The sequence below is a fragment of the Dermacentor albipictus genome, unplaced genomic scaffold, assembly GCF_038994185.2.
Source record: "Dermacentor albipictus isolate Rhodes 1998 colony unplaced genomic scaffold, USDA_Dalb.pri_finalv2 scaffold_23, whole genome shotgun sequence".
In the NCBI taxonomy this organism is placed as follows: domain Eukaryota; kingdom Metazoa; phylum Arthropoda; class Arachnida; order Ixodida; family Ixodidae; genus Dermacentor; species Dermacentor albipictus.
This window is the reverse complement of record NW_027225577.1, coordinates 5,582,160-5,602,847: the sequence shown is the minus strand read 5'-3', so window position 1 is coordinate 5,602,847 and position 20,688 is coordinate 5,582,160. Positions and strand designations below refer to the sequence as shown.

Genomic DNA, 20,688 nt, shown 5'->3' with positions numbered 1-20,688 from the left:
TACAACGGTCGGAGGAAATTTTCGAATGCGGCAAGCAATTAACCCAAGTGTCAAAGGGCACTGCTGAACTGCAATGTAGTTGGTGGAACTCATTCCCATGATATTTACAAAATATCTCGTCTCTGACAATAACTGCCCATTCATTGAGACAAATCGATTACGCATAATCTTCACTGTTCGTGGGTTAATTCTTGCGGTAAGATGTAATCTCAAACATTTGGCGCTTCATCTTAAAACAAGACCGGTAAGCGTGCTCGTTCTTGTACGGTAGAATAAAGAACGCGAACATGCACCGACATGTGTGTAAACTACTGGAAGGTGACTGAAGATGAAGGACCTATTACCGTGCTAGTATTGTGTATACTGTCAAAAAGAAGAAAAAAATATTTCGGAAAGAAAGAATGCCCAGTGTCGAGATGTAACGATTCAAGCTTTATTTCTTTTTGACCTAGAATGCAACGCCATTAGTTCCACGTGCTTTATGCATGGGTAATGTTATGACACAACTCATTATTTACCCGTTCATTACATGCACCAACCCGCCCAAATTATCACTGTACTCGAGCTTATGGACGCATCGCAGTGCACTGCTTTGCACTTCATTGTAGCACAGGCGTTTGCTATCGCCAGTAGCGAATGCTTTGGTTGACCTCCCTGCCTTTCTGCCTTTTGAATTCTCTCTCCCTTTGTATAAAACGCACTAACTTGTAAGAGAGAAAGCGTTCTCCTCTTTTAGAATTATATTAATTGTCAAGCCATTATATTGCAGTTCCAGTAACTAGAGCACAAATGCGAAAACGAAACCGATTCTGTTCGGTTCTCCGCGCTCAGAGTGCGGCACCAGGGGGCAGCGCGCGCTGCGCGTCGGTTAGGAGTGGCAGGCGGAGATGCACATGTGTAGTCAGACGGCATTTTTCGAGTCGTGTTGTAAATGTTGTTAATTCGCCGTAAATATCTCTTGATTTGTACTCAAGGGTGGAGCAAGACCCCAAGGAAGAGAGATTGACGCATCGGGAGCGAAGAACAGAAACGATGGATGGTTACGCTGCTTGGGTCTCGGCACGTTCGAATTGGCAAAGTTCCGAATTTGTCGCTGTGTTGTGTACGCTTGTGCGCTCCTTATTTGCCGTCATCGCGCGGAGATATTTGCGCTGGATGTCTTTCACTTCGTGTACAAAACTCTGCTTGCTGCGGCATCGAAGAAGAAGTCCTGTGTTTGGGTGCACGTATGCGCTTGGACACGGATAGCCTGCTTGCTCTCAACGGGTGTTCAACAGTCTACGCGCGCTCGTAACTTGCTCATGAGGTAAGCCCATTTGAATCTTATTTGGTTTGCATAACGTAGGTGTTAAAATGATGTGTGGTAAGCCGGTGTCGCGAACAGAAATATTGTTTCAAAAGACCGCTATGCAACGTCTTAGGGCAAAAATGACGCATGAATGGGGAAAGGGATCACCCTATCTTTTCAGATCGATTCCAGTCGTAGTGCGATCGGCTCGATTGCAATTTCCGTGAGGTACTTCTAACCTTTTGTTCACTCGCGTTAAAAGCGTAGAATAAAACTGCGTTCAGTTGAGCTCTTGTATTGACGCTTGTATTGGCTTGGGAGCATACTGTATCCGATACAAGAACTTCTGTTAAAGTACGGAAATAAACGTTCGAGGCAATAGCAGTCGCTCACTACCTGTGGTCGTTACTTTCTTGCTTGGGTGCACGTTTTAATTGTGACCAGAAGAAAAAGTTCTTTGCTGTGGCTTCTCTGCTCTGTTTTCTTGGTGCAACGTTTTGCGGTGCAGCAAGACGTGTTCCTTCGAATGATGTCTGGGCAGTCAAGGCATTCGTGTCAGTAAGCAAGCAGTACACGGGGTATCAGTGCGAAAAAATTTGGACATACAAGAGAAGCGAATGGTATCATCATTGACTCTTTTATTTTACGAATAATTAGGTTGTATTACTAAAGCGGAGAGTGGATATGCATGAAAGTCAGATTGTATTGATACTCAGCAAAAACAAGGTAACTTATCATTACTAATCAATCCTTTTCTTTTACTGAAAGGCAAGTTGCTGTTGTGCTGGAGCTGAGAAGAGGTCTGCTGCCTGCAATGGGTCCATCTCTCTCAAGTTATTGCAGTATTGTAGCTCTCAAGGTGAGTGGATTTTTTTTCTCAGCTATTTGCCACCTGAATCATGACCGTTTACTTAGCGTTGTAGGTGATCACTGTTAGTGACATTGGAGTGCTGGTGGACCAGCACTCCTTTATGATTGCAACGCATATGACAGAGTACAGCTGTGGCAGTATGCAAAGGTGTTAATCTATAAGCCAAATTAGGTTCTTTGAGGTAATATGTTAATATATTGATGACATTGGATTGTGGTCTAGCAGGCAAAAATGCTAAACAAAAAGAAATTTTAATTTGCACTTGGTAAGATGTGCAAGCAATTCAGGCTGTTATACATGAAATGGGACATTTGTAGATGTCTTCTACAGTGCTGCAGTCCTGAATTGCTTCAGAGTTGAGTGATACCACTATAATTTCTCTGTAGAGCATGCAGCACAGTTTAGCATTGGGAGAGGCTGGCATCAACAGGCGTCTACTTACTGTGAAGTTCAAATGAGGTGTTACTGTTAGGGTGACTATGTATAATTTATGGTTTAATTCTAATCTTGTGTCAGGCAGACATAGTTTACCCACTTGGTTAAACAATAGAGATGTAATATCTATGTATACAAGTATTACCCATTCATTTATGCCATTTAGACAATGGCAGAAATGCGTGGGTAATACTTGTGTACATAGACAATACATCACTATTGTTTAACCAAGCGGTGCCCCTGCATGTTAAATTTTACAGGGCTATTATTAAGTAATGTCAGCTTTTGTTGTAACATTAAGGCACCTTTTATATTATTACAGATTACCACCATTGTGCACCATCATAGTGTCATATTTACACTAAATGTATTTGACTTTCCTATAAAACCTTGCACAGCGGTGCATCATGAAATTTTTTTTTATAGTTTCTGGCCTCAGAATGCACTTCACGTTATATTCTTGTTTGCAACAAGACTATAATGCAGGTTTCTCTCCTTATGTTTTGTGGCACTTCATACTGCGGCGAGCTAAACCACTGGGCAGCAATACTGGATACGCTACTGCGTGTGGAGCTGTCTTCAAACACACACAAGGAATACATCATTGCTTTTTTAGCACAAAACAACGGACACAAGAAAGACGACAGAACAAGGCACTACTCTCAACTGACATCACTTTATTGCGTCCCTCCTTTGTAGACAGCAGAATCTAGAAGAACATGGGCTGTGAACACCATGACCCGCCGTGGTTGCTCAGTGGCTATGGTGTTGGGCTGCTGAGCACGAGGTCGCGGGATCGAATCCCGGCCACAGCGGCTGCATTTCGATGGGGGCGAAATGCGAAAACACCCGTGTGCTTAGATTTAGGTGCACGTTAAAGAACCCCAGGTGGTCAAAATTTCCGGAGTCCTCCACTACGGCGTGCCTCATAATCAGAAAGTGGTTTTGGCACGTAAAACCCCAGATATTATTATTGTGAACACCATGTGCAGGAACCACCAACATCTGATCAAAAAAGCACACTCATGCAACAGAATAAAAAAAAACTATATTGAGCACTTTACAAGGTTAAAGAAAGCACACTAATGCACTGTGACCCCAATGACTATATGAAGAAAACTTCCGATAACTCTCTGGCGGTGGTATCACGGCTCTTTTTTCAAAATCGTAGCATCATGAAACATTGCGAACCTAAGCGATCCATACCAACAGGCACAGGTTCCCATTTGGCTCAACATTGTAAAATACGGAAGTGCAAAGCCATGTTTCGTGATACTACGATTTTGAAAAAGTGCTGTGATACCACCGCCTGAGAGTTATCGGAAGCTTTCTTCATACAGTCATTGGGGTCACAGTGCATTAGTGCGCTTTCTTTAACCTTGTGCAGTGCTCAATATGGTTTTTTCGATCCCGTCGCATGAGTACGCTCTTGTGATTGGTTGTTGGTGGTCTCTGCGCATGGTGCTCACTGCGGATGTTCTTCTAGATTCTACTATTTATAAAGGAGCGACGCAATAAAGTGATGTCAGTTGAGTGTAACGCCTTGTGCTGGTCGTCTTTCTTGTGTCCATTGTTTTGCGCTTAACAAAGTATTTATGGATTCACACCAACTAGCCCACCAACACATTGTGTTGCGGGCACTTCTGAAGTACTGTCTGTCCAATAACCTTGGTGGCATGGAAGCGCCGTCCACTTCTATGCGTTGCTTTCTGTTTCATTGTGGCATCACATCACATTATAATCATAATGTGTCTGTACTTTTTCCAAGAGACCCATATTCCTATCCTTGTGTTATATTTGCTGTCGCATTATTTATGTGCAAATGACCAGTGCTCCAAGCTCCATTTTATCACAAAGTAAACTACTGGTACCTAAACAGTTCTGTATATCAGAAAACCAAAGCTCAACTGCCGAACAGTACCAAGCCTTAGTGCAGTGTCAAGCAGTCAGATTTTATTGGTCATGCAGAGGTGCACAGGATAGCTCTTTATTACTTGCTGAATAATTAAGCTGTGTGAAAACTGAGTAATTATGTAGCTTCAACCACATGCTATTGGTCATTGCTCCTGCCCTCATCAAATGTAGAAGATTATCACGGCATTTCCTATTCTCTTTTTCCTTATTACAGTGGGATTACTGCATGCGTAAGTAGGAAACGGATCACATAGGCAATCAAACGCCAACATTGTGTAAACTTGGAACATTGATTGTACAGTTTGATGACCCAGAATAAGTAGAAATACACCATAAATGATTGACAATTAACTTTTACTTGACACAGGGCTAAAGCATACAGTAAGCATACTGTATGCTCATACGGTGTCACATCAATTTAAATTTTAGTGTAGCTTTACAGTGTACGCTTCTATTGTTGCATTCTGTCAGAGGAATGGTAATGTTTCGCGTGTATAGCAACTAGACTGTCTATATACAGTAGTAAAAATGTGTGAACTGTATTTTTAATGATTTGATAGAATGTGTAGCACAATAAAGCCATACAATCAATGCACAGTGATGTGACTTTCTCTGCACATGTTGCAGGTTCAAAAAAGTATGGTGGAAGCTGTTGCCAAGGTTCCGACCAGAAAAGACATCCAGTATAAAAGGGTCCACGCCACTGATCTCTACTACAGGGGATGAACAGCACATCGAGCGCCCTCGACTGAAGCCGGCCTTGTCCCGGAAGTTGGTGCTTCACAACTTTGCGGCAGCACTTTGTTGCACGGGTGTGTGGCATTTCTTCCCCTAACATGCCTGCCTGATGTGCCATAAACTACCCAAGCAGTGTTTCGAGGTGTCCAGAATTTTTCCATTGTAGTGTCTACAGTGTCGCTAACATAAGTGACGTGCAATGGAAACACTGGTAAATCAGAAAAAACTTGATGTAAGAGAACACTATCGTATACGGGTTCAGATTGTCATAAAAGTGCTTACCAGACATGTAGAGACCTCCTAAAATGTGAAAAACCACAAAGAAAAGTTTTTCGGCAGCAATATTATCTGATCGCACGCACTAGTTAGTCCACCATATGCCCTGCTTCCAGGACAAGCGACTGCATGACATCGCATTTCCACTGGCTTCACCTGCATCCGGTGCGATGTGCTGCATCCAGCGAAACATGTTAGAAATCAGTGGTGCACAGTGTTTTCTGTCCCCTTTCTCGACGCCTACTGAACACATGTTAAACTGTTTCTAAAGCAGACAAACAGAGGGAAAGGGTTCTGAACACATTGCATTTTAAAGTGGCTGGTACTGGGTAACGCAAGTACTGTGGCATAGTAGATTTGCACCAGGCAACCTGGGTGCCAAAAAGGCTGCTGTTTACTTGCAAATGGCCAACATATTGTGAGCATGTTGAAGTTCTTTTTTTATTCTCATCGCTTATTTAGCTAACGGAGACAGCTTTCACAACTGAAGAAGCCTTGGAAGCATGAAACACTTCACAAAACCAGCTTCAATATATCGTGTCTGCATCACAATTTCATGGCTGCATGAGTGAACCCTCTGGTTAACATGTAAGAGAGTTGATGATGTTTGCCATGCATTATCCACTTTATTTACAGGTCAACCCTACCTTGAGATTTAAGCTGATGTTGCGTTTAGAGAAATTATGGCCGAGAGCCAGCTTTTGAGAATACAGATTGAGCTTGACAGATTAAACACCAGAACAAGTCGTTGAGGATTTCAGATCAAGAATCTTCAAAGGCCAGTTCATTTAGTGGTATTAATATTCTGCTCGAAGTTGTTGATTGTTACGTTCATATGGTGCCCAAGCATTGCGGTAACAACTTCACTTGGAGTACATAGCAAGGGTGTATTCGATGTAAGCTGCTGCCTTTTTTTCTGTGTTTTCAAAAACTGGTTTCTTGTCCAGTTTAAATTTTCAAATTTTGCATTGTTTATTAGGTGTTGTGTCTTGTTTCCTTTTCCTGCAGCTTCTTAGTTAAACATCTGAATAGTGAACACAACTTGACCGTTTGCTTGATTGCCTAGATTACATGCCCTCGATGCAAAACAATTTCACTTCAAAACTGCTTGTACCATACTGAAAGAATAACTTGAAGCAGCCATAGCCACCAATAACACACAAGAGATGATTATGAAAATTTTAATATTGTTTTTTGATCTACAGGGTGTCTTAACTATCATGCACCAAGATTTAGAAATATGTAAATGCGATGTAACTAGATAAAATGAAGGTAATGTTTGCCATCGCTTGGAGATACTCTGATTATATTGTGTATTCTGCCTAATTACATAATTATTAATTAGTTATTAAATATCTCAAATAATTAAATGAAATGTGTCAATGAAAAGTTGTAGAGCAATATGAAAGCCTCCTGATACATTTTTTGTTACTGTTACTCATTGTGTGCTACATAAAAGTGTTTTTCCAAGGAATAAGCCTGCGAATACACATAAAGTGTCTTGAGTGGCCAGTCATGTGTCAGTTTTGTGGTGCAAAGCCACGAATACAACTTAAATGGGTTCTTTTAAGAAAAAGACTTAGCTCAGCAAATTATCTTTCTTTGTGCAGCCTGTGGAGACAACGCTTCTTAGACATGGCCGTGGCCCTCAAGGAAGATGCCGAGGCCACAGGCAGTTCCTCCAGTGACCGTGAAAAGGTCCCCTGGGGCACAAGTCTGGTTTGGCACCCCCACCTTTCTCCTGCAGCTTTTCTGTCTACTTAGCTAATCAGGTGGGTCAATGATGGCAAAGAGAAAAAAGAATCAACAGCATCAAATGCAGAACTTGCTCAAGCTCAATGCATTTTTGGCGTGAAGTTTTTCCCTTATCATTTATCAAAAAACGGGTAATAAGTATATGATATGGTCTTCATACGGACACCTCTTTCCCACAGAGAATTAGCAGTAAAAAAAGCAGCTTATGAAGGCTTGAATATTAGCTAGGATGATGTGGCATAGATAGGATAATGATTATGAATGTTTCTAATGAAGATAGTGGTAGTAGAGTGAATAATCAGAGTTTATATATAGATTGAAAGACATTTCGTTCCAGTGCCAGAATTTTAAATCATCCCAAATAATTCTTGCATTTTATAGTCTTCATTTTATAGTTCTTGATGCTTGCTTCTTGCTGACATCATTCTTATGCTGCATAATTCACCTGTTATAAATTCCCTATTTCTCCCATTCAAGCAACTTTACATTCATCATAAGAAACCTCGTAGATGAGTTCCAGAAACTTGCTGATGAGATTAGGGGGCGGCGTGTACCCCAGGCTGAGATATGCATTCAAGAGCCTCATATCTTGCAAATGTTAGAAATACTCCTGCTAAGCAAGTTCTTGGTGTCATACAAGGTTATTTGCGAATACGAATTTGCCTAAATTTAGAAAACAGTCAATATAAAACATGTCAAGCGATATCGCTGACGATACACACACATTCCAACTGAACTAAATACAAATATAGCACCAAATGCAGAATCATTGGCATGATGCCATTCTTTCAGTGGATTGAAATCTGTCCTGCATTGTAAATCTGGAATCCTTCATAATCCAGACTACTAAATACTTATGAGGGTTGTAACGTAAAATATGCATGTATTTATTCCTCGTTTCTTTACTTTAGCACCCGATAATGCTTAAACAGCAGTGAAAGAACTGAGATCACAGCACCTAATACTTTATATTGCTCCAGAAATCCGTTTCTCTGCCGATCGCAGCATTCGACACTAACAAGAAGGCACATAACACTTAGGGTGGTGCTATTCACTTTGATTGTTTGGGAACGAAACCCGTAATGTACATGTTATGGCCCTACGTGTCATTACATTTGAACAACAAAAAGGTAGGGGGTTTGCATTTTGCAAAACTGCATGGAGGTTTTCACTGTGTGCAATTAAAATTAGGAACCTTCCCAGCTCATACTAAATGCATTCTCCAAAGCTTTAGGTTATACAGGTGCACTACTTTACACAGAACACACTCTTTTCCCTCGTCACGGCTCACACTCTTAGGCAGAGTTACACCCTTTGAAGTGCCCCTTCTTCCACACAACGATAATTGTCATCTGCCTTTATGCATTTCCTTTCTTTAACGCTGCGAGCCCTGTGCTTTCCAGTAACGAACGGCATGCGCGTTATCAGCATGATAGCATTCCCGACAACAAAGTAGCGGGCGTGGCGTCTTCAAGAAAGGAAACGCATCAAGGCAAATAACGATTATTGTTGTGTGGCAGAAGGGGCACTCCAAAGGGTGTAACTTTGCCTAAGAGTGCAGGTGGTGATTCAGATTCTTCAAAGGTGTTTCATTGTATGGGATGGCACATCGCGCTTCACTTATTTGCAGAATATTGCATTCCAATTGTGTCATATGAGATAAATCCATTAGAGAGCTTTAGCTTGCCCTAAATTTATTACAGCTGTGTACTGGTAAACTGGCCGCAGCTTGCAGTGCTTGTGGAAAAAGAATTGTAACTGCCATATTATATGTAATTGCTAGTGCACAGGCATCGGCAGCAGCAATGGTTAGGGTACACTTGTTTCTTCTATTCTGGGGTATGCATCCTCCACCAGAAAGTAGTTTTTTTCGTCTTCCTCTTCTACCATATTGGAATGTGAAATGGGGTGTAATTTGTAGGATATACTCTTGCATAAACTTCATGAGCATTTATTCTTGTCTGTGCCACAGATCATTGTTGCTACCACTGTAAAGAAGGGTGCCTGTTTACAGCACCCATAGGGAACAATCTGTGAATCTTTAACGAACAGTAAGGATAATGAATAATCGAATAATTTTTAGTAATTTTCAACAAATTTAGCACTCTTTGCTTTCCACTATGGTGTTTTTCAAACTCTAATGTTGGCACAAGGTTTGAGTGCAGGATGTCATTTTGTGTGAAAGAGTACACTTGTGTGCATAACACCTCATCGTCAACATTCTGCTGCACAGAATGTCATTAGCTTTCGTATGCATTGGTCACTATCTCACAAACCGGTTGCTCCTTTGTTAGTTGGAATGTAGCATTTATGTAAAGCACATTTGATGTTCTAACAAAAAGCATTGTGCCCTCTTATCCCCTAATTCTCCTCACTTGATGCCTAGTGTTGTAATAGCATGGTTGACACCATGCGAGTCAGTGTGGTGAATAATTGTGTCTGGTGGAGTAGGGGGTGTACGTTAACTTAACCAACTTTTCCAAACGACTTGAATCAGTATTGTGGAATGCTGGTTTTTTTTTTGCAATCACTGTTACCAAGTTTCACTTTGGTTGTGGCAACAAGTATAATGTAGTTCGCTAGCACTCCTGCCAACACATATAATGTGCAGGCATCTGTGTTGAAAAAAAGACCAGCTAATGGTTTGCCAGGAGCTGAGGTCCATTTAGACCATTAAATTTTGAACTTACACCGGTGGAAATAACTGGTGAATGAAAGCACACCCAGGAGAACTGAAGCAAGACTGCGAGTCGGCCTAGTTGGAACAAATTCATCTTGAAACTTATTGTGCGCAACAAACAGGGACGAAGAATAGAAGAAACACAAGGACGAGCACTTAACATTGTGTTTCTTCTATTCTTCGTCCCTGTTTGTTGTGCACAATAAGTTTCAAGATGAGCAGGAGAACTGACCATAATATTTTCTTTCATTATAACACCGCTGAAGCTTTGAACTGCATTTGAATTGGCTTGTTTAAAAAATGACCCATTTCCTTGTTCAAGTAAGACAAAGGTTCCACAGGAAGACAGAAACTTGAAGCCGTCAACAGCAGCATGAATATAAACAGCACTCGACGTTTTGCAATCTTGCACCTGGTTATATTATCCATCCCATTTTTTCCCACAGGCTGTTCTTTACTGTTTTATGGTCATATCCAGTTTAATTTTAATGTCCCTATTTTTTAATATTTGGTTAATATATATTTTCTTCATCGGCTTTCAACCAAATATATATTCATAATGCGCCTTCATTTACCACTTGCAGTGATCCTAACCAGATGCATCTTGATACAAAATTTATTTTCCTTAATTCTTCGTTTTCCTTTTCCAAAAGTGCAAACTGTTTATCTTGATACCTATTTTGTCTTCTGGGAAGATTAGGTCTACTGGATTAATGACTGCTTACATGGGTACATCGTTTTCTGTTTTGGTCACCCCTACTCTTGGCAAGTACTGACAGCATCGCTCATACCCGCTCCATCACAATCACCACTGCTAAGCACATCCTTCCTTCCTTTATTTTAACACTTTGACTTCTCTTGACCTATTATACGCACCAGTTACTTCTCCCCCAATGAGGCTAGGGGCCAGTGAGATACGCAAAATCCAAAACAACACAGCCAAGGAAAACATTTGCTACCCTAATGACAAGCACCTATGTCGAAATGTTGGCTACAGCAACATCCCTTGTTCCAACAATGTTGATCTACTTACATGTTTTTCTAACACAGAAGTTACTGCTTTGTCGTGTTCTGTGATTAAACTTTTTGCCGCTTTCTTTAGGATGGATATTCACGAATACTATTTGTTTCTCCTAACAGCAGCAAGTTTATCCTTGCAAGCGTTTGGAGTCAAGAACAACTTTCACCAGGAAGAAGTGCAAGACGAGTGATTGAAGAAAATAAAGTTGCTTCTGTGATCTAAGAACTTGAGGACTGAAATGTTGCACCTTTTTGTATATATGCTATGCAGTGCATTCATATCACAAAGTGCAAAGTGTTTTATCTCTGCAGCCATGTCAGTGTGCTGGCAAGACAATTTTCTCAATGGTGACCTGCTGCTTTGACTATGAGCTGCCTTCATGACATTTGCATTAAAGGAGATGTACTATCGTGGACAAAAGCACCCTGGAAGTGCGAGCGTTGACCAAATTGCATTTCTGCTCAAGACCGCTGAAAACAGTGGGTCACGTATGCACATTCCGAACGCAGATGGTGGCACGGCTGATCCCAGCAAATAGCACACCAATGAAATTCGGTCGACTCTCGCACGTCCTGGGCAATTTTGTCCCCGATGGCACATTCTTCGAATGGATATGCTCTGCAAGATTAAATACGGGAAGCACCTGTACTTTAACGGTTATAGTACAGATTCAGCATACGGTGTGTTCCGTTTTCTGAATACGAGAAGCACCGTACTTTAACGGTTATAGTACAGATTCAGAATACAGAGTCTTCCGTTTTCTAGACACAGAAGCACTCGTATCTTGTATTACGGTCTCTTTTTTTACAGTTGTCCGTTCTACGGAAATGACCGTTCTTAATTTACGGAAGAGTGTTCGGTCACAAATTACCAGCAAATTTTCTGTAAAGTAAGGCAAATTTTTTTTACAGTGTAGGCAATGACTTTTATTGCCACGTGTAAGCATTAAGCGATGTCCTATGTACAGCCTATACAGCAAATGGTCTGCTAGATATTACGATAGATGCCAAGTATAAGTTCTAGCATGGCGCCCCTGAAGGCCTGAATCAAGGTCAGTCTTCTATCAAAGAAGAGTGGACCCATGTTTTTTTTTATTCAAGGAATCTGGTGGGAACCAGCTTTGGGGTTATACAATAAATAAGGGCTAGTCAGAAAGAATGAGTCTTTTTTAACAAACATTGAACACGAAGACGGGGATGTCAAAATACTAAGCAACTCATATGGGCCCATATTCACAAAGCTTTGTCTGTCTTCTTAAGTGCGGTTACTCGCCATTGGCAGGCCACCTCCATTAACAATATGTCCAGCATCCCGACTGGCTGAAATTTGCACTTACCTATAATTCTAGCTTTTTTTTAAATAAGGGCCCATTTATTTGAACTTGTGCACAAGAAAAATTAATCTGGTACGTTACTCTTGTTTTCCTCAGCCATACTCAACTCTCTTTCTGCGGTATATTACATAACAAATATAAATAACAGAGTGCTTTTGGTATGGCAAGCATTCCGGTTGATTTGCCATCAATAGGATGGCGCCAAGCATTCCAGCGTCTGGCCCCATTGTCGTTTCTCTGTCGATCCATGACGTGATGTGGATGCGAGGACAGGGATAGCAAAATGAACGCGGCGTATACATGCTCATCGCCTCGAGAGAGGTAAACGACAAATCAGGAGAGCGAGCACCTGCACACCTTCACCATGGAGGTCCTCGGGGGCACCGCTCAATCTCTCTCACCGATATCAAGACGGGTGACGCGTGCGGCGTAAGATGGACGAAACAACGTTCACCTTGGAGCGGGCTGCGTTGGGAAATCAAAAGCTAAACAGGCAAGCGGGGTAGCGATCACCAGAAAAAAAAAGCTGCAGTTTCACCCGAAAGGCGAAGCGACGATTGCGCTTGCGAATTAGTGCACAGCTATGCGAAGTAAGGACAGTAGTTTTATGGAGCGTATAAAATTGTAAACACAGGCATATTAACTTAATTGACCAGCATGGTGCCACGCGCGCACCAGCAAACATGAACACATCTCATTCGATGACCGTGGAAAGTCGCTGTCAAAACGCTGGAGTGAGGAAGCGCAGCAGCAGCAGCAAGTGAATTCACCTTTGTGCTGCCTCTCGCATCAACGCGAACTAAGCCGCGAAAACACGGCGCATGGCGAACTCCGTCCCCGTAGCAGATGGCTTTTGATATACAGCAGCCCGGAGTAAAACGCCTACCCCCCCTCCCTACCTTGCCCCAGGAGAGTAGAGGGCGACGGAAGACGACGTGCTTGCTCCCAGCTTTTCTCCCTTGTCTCCGCGAGGATGAGCAGCGGTCGCAGTCTCACCTTCGCACTCTTTCACTCGCACATAAAGCGCACTGCGCGCGGCGATGACTTTATCGCACTTTGACTTGATACAGAACCTCACGGCGACGCCAGGCAGGAATGAGCCTGGAGTGTCCATATGATTCCTATCACAATAATAAAATGTTATAAGAGAATGCAACCGCACATCGTACAGGAATTGACGCGATGGTCTGTAATGAGAGTCATCTTGAATGCACGAGGTAAACTCAGCATGCTGGTCACTGCGGAGGCTATACCGTGTGAGAAAGCACTCCCGGATATGTCATGTGCGTTGACAAGCCCTCCGCAGGGTGATACGAACAAGCAGGACAATTGACATCACCATTGCTAATGCCCTTCCACCTGCAGGTTTCACCTCACCTAGGATTCACCTCAATTTGAAAAGAGGGAGAATAAAATTGGTCAAGATGAAACAGGCCAACCAAGGCGCAGTAAGGGTAAAAGCTGATCAATTCAGGTTGGCACTTGCAAACGAATATGCAGCCTTAGAACATAGAGATGAAGATGACATAAAGGCAATGAATTAAATCGCAACTAGGCTGGCTTGAGAAGCAGCAATTGAAGTGGGAGGTACGGCACCAAAGCAACCAGTAGATAAGCTCTGCCAAGTAACAAAGGACCTAATGAACAAACGACAAAGAATGAAAACGTCCAACTCCAGAGATAAAGTAGAATTCGCGGAACTGTCAAAACTGATCAACAAGGAGAAAATAACGAATGTTCGAAATTATAACGTCAGAAAGACTTAGACAGCAGTAAAAAATGGACACAGCATGAGACAAGTGTGAAATAAATTTGGCATAGGACAAGCCAAGATGTATGCACTGAAAGATAAACAGGGTAATATCATCAGCAATATTGAAGATATAGTAAACGCAGCAGAAGAATTTTATGCAGACCTGTACAGTACTCAAAGCAGCCACGAGGCCTCCATTAGAGGCAGTAATGAACAGGTTACAGACTCTCCTTCTATAACTAGCCATGATGTTAGAAGAGCCTTGCAAAACAGGAAACGGGGAAAAGCGGCAGGAGAAGATGGAATAACGGTCGAGTTAATAAAAGTTGGAGGCTTGCTTGCTTGCAAAACCGGCGGCCCTTTGTATGAACTGTGTATCGATTTCAAGGGTACCAAAGAACTGCAACAATGCCAAAATTATATTAATTCATAAAAAAGGAGACGTTAAAGAACTCAAAACTTATAGGCCCATGAGCTTACTTCCAGTACTACATAAGATATTCACCAGGATAACCTCCCATAGAATAAGGCCAACACTGGACTTTAGTCAACCAAGGGAAGATGCTGGTTTCAGGAAGGGATACTCTACAATGGATCACAATCACGGCATCAATCAGTTAATCGAGAAATGCACAGAGTACGATCAGCCTCTCTATATCGCTTTCATAAATTACAAAAATGCATCTGATTCAGTAGAGATACCAGCAGTCAGACGCATTACATAATCAAGGAGTAGAGGACGCTTAAGTAATTATCTTGAAAGGTATCTACAGAGATTCCACAGCTGCCCTAACTCTACAGAAGAAAAGTAGGAAGATACCTATAAAGAAAGGGGTCAGAAAAGGAAACACAATCTCTTCAATGCTATTCACTACGAGCTCGGAAGAAGTATTCAAGTTATTAAACTGGGAAGGCTTCGGAGTAAAATCAACGGCGAATATCTGAACAACCTTCAATGTTCAGATGACATTGTCCTGTTCAGAAACACTGCGGACGAGTTACAACAAATGATTGAGGGCCTTAAGAGAGAGAGTATAAGAGTCGGGTTGAAGAATTATATGCAGAAGACAATGATAACGATCAATAGCCGGGCAAGGGATCGCCAGTCAGCGCGAGTCTGTGAAGGAGTACGTTTACCTAGGTCACTTACTCACAGGGAACCGTGATCATGAGAAGAAAACTTACAGAAGAATAAAAATGGGCTAAAGCGCATTCAGCAGACATTGTGAGATCCTGACTGGAAGCTTACCATTATTATTGAAAAGTAAGGTGTACAAGTAATGCATTCTACCGGTGCTAACATATGGGGAAGAAACTTGGCATTAAGAGAAAGAAATGGAGCTGGGCAGGTCATGTAACGCGTAGGTTAGATAACCGGTGAGCCATTAGGGTTACAGAATGGCTGCCAAGAGAAGGGAAGCGCAGTCGGTGACGGCAGAAGGCTTGGTGGGCTGATGAAATTAAGAAATTCGCAGGTGCTAGTTGGAAACGGTTGACGCAGGACAGGCCTAATTGGAGATCGCAGGGACAGGCCTTCGTCCCGCAGTGGACACAAAATAGGCTGCTGCTTATTATTATGGTGATTATGATGACGATGATGATGATGCATGAGGTTGGGCTACGTTATTGGAGTGGCTTTACATATTGAAGTTTATTTTGCTTTATTGCCTTAAATTACTCATGAGCAGTGCCGTAGCACCTGTATCAATGGCCCACCCGTACTGTTGGAAGACATGCGCAACAGGCGGTTACAAACACATTTTAGTGCCAGTTTCCCGAAATTATTTACTGAACTTCATACGAAATGCAGTGCTTTTACCATATGCTCAAAGGCCTTTATCACGCACTGAGGGGCAAATAGACTACTTGGAATACAGCCTGCATAATTGTAAACACCCTAAAACTGTGGCTAAGCAGGTGAAGACGCTGTGAAATATTTAAGGAGCGCAACATTGTACTCTTGTAAGAAAATCTGGGACACTATTCGTTCTGTAGAAAAAAAAAAACTAGTTCGAAAGACCGTAACAAATGGTCTACTTCTTGCGTAGTGTAATCCTCACATGACAGTCCATAATATTCCGTGCTCACATGGCGTCACTAGAAAACATACGTTACTATAGCTTTACTTCTGCATGCGATATCTTACTTACGAAATTGAAACACACGCGTCTGAAAAAAGAAAGCGAGCACCTACATTCAATCGCAGCTGCCCAAGATTCTAAGTGTATGTCCGCACTTTTATTATTGCGCAAATATACCGCACGTGCGGCCTGAAAAAAAAAGAATGGGGCGATTTTATTCGAAAAAAAAGGTGCGGCTAAAGGTACGCCGTTTGCCTATAAGCATGATTAAACTATGCACCACGTGGAACTGTCCTCACTTTTAGAAGTCAGTCTACGGCGTACACAAAGTTTAAGAAACGAGGAGTGCAGGGAATTGTTTCGTGTTACGAAAGCTGGCATTCGGTCGGAAATTCTACTGCAAATTGAGTTTCGCAAAATACTAGGCGAAATATGTAGGAAGAGCTTGCTATGGCGTCACGCCACCACTTATGCAATTCGTTTTCTGCACGCGGAAGGGTTCACACACGTGGCACGCATCAAGCACTACGCGGGAGCGGTCTCCGGGCCTACCCCCTACCCGGCGTACTCTGGGGGGACACGGGTGCATGACGGCCCGCAATTTTCTCCCGCACCGAATCCAGAACACATCGAACACGGTTCGAGGCTGGGCTTATTCGAGTCACGCGCTTCAGGCGTCTGCTCTCGCACTACTGCACGCGTGAGCAAGTAAAGCGATGAAGCAGAAACAAACGCAAGGTATGCGGTCAGATGCTGTGTCCCGCCTTGCCAACTGCCATCTACTTGATACCTTTTCTCGCTTTTCTTCGTAGACGTAGCACTGCGGTTGTATCTCAGTGTGAGCTACCCTTCCCTTTTTTCGTTTCCATACTCTACTATGCGCTTTTTTTTATTGTCTCCACGGGCGTGCACGGAATACGTACATAGACGGACGTAGTCGTCGCCCCTATACCGCGCTTGCAATACACCTCCTAGATGACGTGGTTTGAGTCGGTTAATAGAGTTTGGAGTAGGCCACTCCTCACATGAGTAAAGTGCGACTCCGTGCAGATAGGCCTTATTTTCTTCTTCTGGAAATGTTGTGCGTACTGTTTCACACATTTCACACGCTGGCTGGTAGTATGGTGCACGGCGGAGCCGAAAAAGCACGATGGCTTGGGACAGGCAAAGCAAGAAGACCGTCGCCAAAGCGCTGACCTGCGACAAACGTGGTGCGCACGGAATATAAATGCATTGCAAAGCGTGCAACAGAGGATGAAGAAAATTGTGACAATATGATTTTATGTGATTTCCTATTCGGGGCAGCTAACGCAGCAGCGCACGTGGACACACTTTAAGAATTCCACTTATTTGTCTTGTCACTCTCAAATTATATTGTTCAAGTTTGAATCTTTGTCGAGCAGGAGTTCCTAATATTGAAGAAATCACAGAATGTGTCAAAAATATTTGAGGTGTAATAGCGGGCGTGAGAACAACCAATCCACCGCAATTTTGCATCACTGCATAGCTCTAAGATGATGCTGAGTAAAGCAGGATAGAGGACCGAACCTAAGGAGCGCTGTTATTTATTATATAGTGAAGAATATTATCGCTATTTGGAGAAGCATAGTGCACTGTTCGTGCAAGAAGAGGATGACGATCGAGAAACTCGAGGTTTGCGCTGTTCCTTTCCATTGTCGGTTCGCTTACTGCATCTGTGTATGTTTTATAAAAGGCGTACTGATTTAAAAAGCGCCCGTTATGTTTGGCGGAGGTTGCTGGTTTGCTACAACCCTGGATCTCGGCAACCGTACCTTGCCTCCTGTTTCTGAGATGGCCAAGGACCAAGAGCAGCAGGCTGCTTCCCAGCCTTCTACGGAGTCCGTTCCTGCACCGTTCGGCCACGCGACCCTGCTTTCTTCAGCGGAGACGGCAACCAGGACGTAAAGTATTGGCTTGACTCATACGACCGAGTAAACAAACACAACAAATAGTACAACACCCATCAGCTCAACAATGTCATATTTTACTTGACTGACACAGCTAATCAGTGGTTCCGCAGCCACAAGACTGACCTTAGCACCTGGTTGGCCTTCAGAACAAAACTCGGGGAGCTATTCGGTCATCCAGCCGTTCGCAAGGGACGTGCCGAACAGCGCTTGCGAGGACGAGATCAACAACGTGGCGAGACCTATGCAAGGGACATTGAAGACGAGGTAGGCCCTTGCAAGCGTGGCAATCCATCCATGACACAGGCGGACAAACGGCTCTATTCTCGACACTCCTCCATTTTCTTCGAGGCATGACGTAGGGGCATCGCTTACAAAATGGCGCTGATGCCCACAATTTGCTTTCAAAAGGTGACGCAAATTTGACGCTTCGCCTAAGAAACTGTAATGTAGGCACTGAACCTAAAGTTCTTGATAAGGCAAGAGAGTTTCCCCTATCAGTAAAAATAAAGCAGGTAGCTCAAAGCTTACGATTATTCCATCAAAAACGCTTGTCGCTTCGTCGTCTGCTGCATAAGCTATAATGCGTGTCCCCGGAAATGGAACGAAACATCATATGTTTTCACCAACGCGCTTGTTTTCTACCTCGAGACAGGAACTGAAAGACAGGAACGACAGCCGAAAGACAAGAAAGATAGCCGAAATATCCTGCGTTGATGCGTTCGCCACACTGTGCTACCCTTACATCACCTCCAATCCTGCGCCATTTAGACCCATTCGCGCCGACTGAAATCCACACAAACGCTGGCGCGGTTGGCCTCTGCGATGTGCTTGCCCAGCGTAAACCTGAATTTGACGAGTACGTCATTGCTTACGCCAGCCGTGCGCTCACTAAAGGCGAAACCAGCTATTCACTTACGGATAAAGAGTGCCTAGCCATCATATGGACCATAGGAAAGTTTCGCCCTTACCTTTACAGAAGCCCATTCGACGTGGTCACAGATCATCATGCGTTGTCTCTCCTTGACAGATCGATTTGGTTGACTCGTCCATTGGGCATTACGGCAGCAGGAGTACGAGATTCGCGTCATTTACCGATCGGGACGCAAGCGTTGAGATGCAGACGATCTATCCTGCTTACCACAGCCACCTGGTGCGACCCTGTCTGTGTATACCTATGACGTGTCCTCCTTAGCCACCATCAACATGCTATAAAAGCGAAGGAAGGACCCCTGGCTTCCTTCCCTTATCGATTTGTTGAGTCAACCCACGTTGCGTCCTTTCTCACCGGGAATACGCCATCAAGCGCCCCACTTCATTCTTCGCGACGGTTTGCTATACCGTCGCAGCTATCTTTCCGAACGGCGCAAATGGCTGTTGGTAATTTCCCGCCATCTACGCTCTGACATGTCGCCGCCTTCCGTACTGACCCACAGTGCACACATGCCGGAGTTAAAAACTTACACCGGCCTTCGCCTCCGTTACTAGTGGCGCGGAACGTACCGCTTCGTTCGCCTATACGTCCATTCTTTTCTTGCTTGCCAGCGCCGTAAGAAGCCACCCCGCCGTTCAACCACTTCACTACAGCCGTTGTCTTGTCTTGCGCGCCCTTCTGACCGCGTCGGCACTGACTGGTGCACACCTCTTCCCGTCACTCCTGCTGGCAACCACTTGATAATCGATGCCTTCGATCATCTCGGGCGATGCGCAGACACTTCACAGTTGCCATCTTCATCGGCAAGTGACGTTGCCTTATTCCTCTTTGAACACATCATTCTACGGAGTGTTGCACCACGTGAGTTGCTTAGTGACCGAGGACGCGTCCTTCTGTCGGACGTTGTGGAAGCGGTTCACGCAACTGCCATTGCCTACCATTCTCAAACAAACTGTTTAAGAGAATGATTTAATCAAACATTGGGTGACGTGCTGTCAACGTACGTCGCTTCCGATCATTCAAATTCAGACCGTGTTCTTCCCTCTCTGGCGTACGCCCATAATATCGCTATGCAGGCCACTACTGGATTCTCTTCGTACTTTTTACCTTACGGGCACGAGCTCTCGTACACGCTAGACACATTACTTCCGTACCACCCTGAGGGGAGTGAATCGACGACAGTTTGTCAAGCCGCTAATTACGCTGATTAGTGTCGCCGGATTGCTCGCTCCCTCACCACTGGTGATCAGCAACGCCAGAAACACCATCGCGATGTCTCGAAGTTCAAAATGTCTTATACCCCGACACCCTTGTAAGGCTCTGGATCCTGTCAACCCGCACCGGTCAATGTACGAAACTTGCTTCAAAGTATCTCGGTCCTTAGAGCGTTGTCAAGCAAACTTCGCTAGTGAATTACGTCATCGAGCCACTTGAGCCGTCTTCAAATCAACGACGCCGAAGGCCTGCGATCATGCATATAGACCGGCTAAAGCTGTACTACGACCCTGTTGTCGTATCCTGTCCCTAAGTCGCCAGGATGGCTCTTTTCCGGGGGGAAAGTGAATGTAGTGAAGAGTATTATCGCTATTTGAAGAAGCATAGTGCGGTGTTCATCCAAGAAGATGACAATTGAGAAGCCTTAGGTATACGTTATTTGCTCCATTGTCGGTTCACTTACTGT

At 43.6% G+C, this 20,688-nt stretch overlaps 1 long non-coding RNA gene across 2 annotated transcripts; it reads left to right on the top strand.

Moving 5' to 3' along the window:
• Window positions 1-877: 877 nt before the first annotated feature.
• On the top strand, window positions 878-11,203 carry LOC139052439 (uncharacterized). Of its 2 annotated transcripts, none has more exons than XR_011509905.1 (5): window positions 878-1,306; window positions 2,057-2,147; window positions 5,136-5,320; window positions 7,133-7,294; window positions 11,101-11,203. It is a non-coding gene; the product is annotated as an uncharacterized lncRNA (long non-coding RNA). The 2 variants fall into 2 exon arrangements; XR_011509904.1 differs by having other exon boundaries at window positions 11,098-11,203.
• Window positions 11,204-20,688: the final 9,485 nt, after the last annotated feature.